The 2,283-nt window shown below is 36.5% G+C and overlaps 1 long non-coding RNA gene across 1 annotated transcript; it reads left to right on the forward strand.

Annotated features, from left to right (window-relative positions):
* Positions 1-218: 218 nt before the first annotated feature.
* Positions 219-1,927, forward strand: LOC113288301. Its single transcript, XR_003330563.1, has 2 exons — positions 219-1,439; positions 1,562-1,927. It is a non-coding gene; the product is annotated as an uncharacterized LOC113288301 (long non-coding RNA).
* Positions 1,928-2,283: the final 356 nt, after the last annotated feature.

Below are 2,283 nucleotides of genomic sequence, written 5' to 3' on the forward strand. Positions count from 1 at the left end.
TTCACTTTTGTGGTATTTGATTTTAGTGCTCTTTTCGGCTTTTAACCACTCAACTAAGATATTTTTGTTTTGTTTTCGTAGTTTTCAGCTGCGCTTTGATTCTGTCACTGAAGTTGGAGTTTCATAATCAAACTAAACTGCTAAAGGAATGCAGAAAATGTGGAGAAAGGCATGGTAACATGACAACCAATAACAAAATGATCTCGGGTATGCTTTAAACATGGCTTTTCTTTTGCGGGTTAGGCACTTAGACTACTATTAGGCATTCTTCTTTCTTGAAATATATAAAACCGGTAAAGTTCACTATGCCGATAAACAAATCAATTTAAATAGGGGTCAAAAGCGCGCCTGACGGATTATTCGTTCCCAGGCGCATCTTGGTTAAATAGTTCACGAGCAAGACATATGGTCCTCTGTTGGGACAAATAGAAACGAGCAACGTGGTTTTTAGTGGGCATGTTTCTTGGTCCGGCAAATCTTGGCATGCATACTTAATGCCCAATCAATGATTTGTTGCTTAATTTTATCCAGATAAGGGCCTACATTATGGGAACTATATCGTTTGATGACTTGATCATGAAACCTGCAAATTCAGCTTTGTTCACCAACTGCTGAAGTAGGTGAAAAATAACTTGTATTGGTTGTGTTTTGTATTAGCTTCTCTAGATAATAACAATGGACCAATAACATCAAGGACCAGAGAAAATAGAAAATCTATCCGTGTCAATGATAACCGCTATTGAAACAACATTGGTTTTGTTTACTCATGTTAAAGAGTGAATGATCGGAATTGCAACCCACATCTACTTTACAAATTGCATATACATCAGCTGCTCATATTTTGTATTATCTGAAAAACATAAAATCAATGTTTTGTAGGATTTCCTTTATCCTATATCAAAAATTAGATAATCTGAACCTAACACAATAGGTCTTTCATGTAATGATTGTGTTGTTACTAAACCTCCGACATCGAAGATCTTGACCAACCTCAGCTTGAAGGATAAGAAAGAAGTATATTAACTATCTTGATCTGTCTGAACCACAAATTATTATAGTGTACGTGAAACTAGTTTTCTGTATCAGCTGAAATTGGCTGGAACTTCGAGAAATGACAATAGTTTACTATAAATCTGTGGATCACTTGGTCTTCTCCGATAGATTGGGAAGTATAACGTGTTCCAAAATTAGAAAGATGCTCTATGTTGTTGTTCCTCTTGCTGGTTCCTGAAAACAAGGTCTAGGTATTTCAATATTTATTGCTGGATACTGTCATGCTTATTAACTTAGTAGTTTCTAGAGTCTCCTGTTTTCAGGAAGATGATTTTGTGGTGGTGGTGTTGCTGATGATGGTGACGACCATGGCTTTGTGTCCCCACTTGTGCCCTTTCGAGTTCAAGAAGAGGCGATAATGATCTCAGCATCCATGCAGAAATTAGGTTCTCTTGATTTCTTCTCGTGATTTAAACACTTTACTTGCCGTTACTACAGTTATTTTTGAGATGTGAAACCCGCTGCCTATTTGGCTTTCACTTACGAATTATTTTCTTTTCTTCTGCAGTGGTAGTTGTTTTCCTCGCTATAGGGTTATGTTATCAATTGCCGTTACTACAGTTATTTTCGAGTTGTAAAACCCGCTGCCTTTTTGGCATTCACTAACGAATATATGTACCAAAACATCTAGCAAACAATTAAATTTATTTATTTTATTTTCTTCTGCAGTGGTAGTTTTTTGCTCCATGTAGGGTTATATTATCAAAAGGTCGATGGTGGACAAATTTGGCGGTCGAGCTTTGCTGGGACTGTCGTTGTTTACATTTTCCTTTATGTTTTTGGTTGTAGTTGCAACTTGCAAGTAATTCTCCCTGATTCAAACGAGTTTGAGATGCCTGTTCTATATGCTTTTATAAGTTTGTTGTGTGGCTTATATCTGTGGTTGTTCCCAATGTATTATTAAGTGTCTATTACGTATGCATGCAGGTACGTGTCCCTCAGTTTCATATGTGCAGTGCAGGTGTTTTTTGCGGTACAGAGTGAGTCAATGACGGGATTTGGAGAGTGAGTCAATGACAGGATTTGGTTTAGTGATTATCACCTAAAACATTGACCCTATATAAGGTAGGTTTTAACAATTAGGCAGTTTAACTTAAAAAAGAATGGAAGGGTTGTTAAGATTTATCAACGAAAAACTAAACCCACGGAATATATTTCCATGGAAAGCCGGATTGAGTATAAGGAGGAAAAAAAAAGTTAGGTGGATGAGGAGGAAATATATTAGTATTT

Source organism: Papaver somniferum, chromosome 6, assembly GCF_003573695.1.
Source record: "Papaver somniferum cultivar HN1 chromosome 6, ASM357369v1, whole genome shotgun sequence".
NCBI lineage: Eukaryota > Viridiplantae > Streptophyta > Magnoliopsida > Ranunculales > Papaveraceae > Papaver > Papaver somniferum.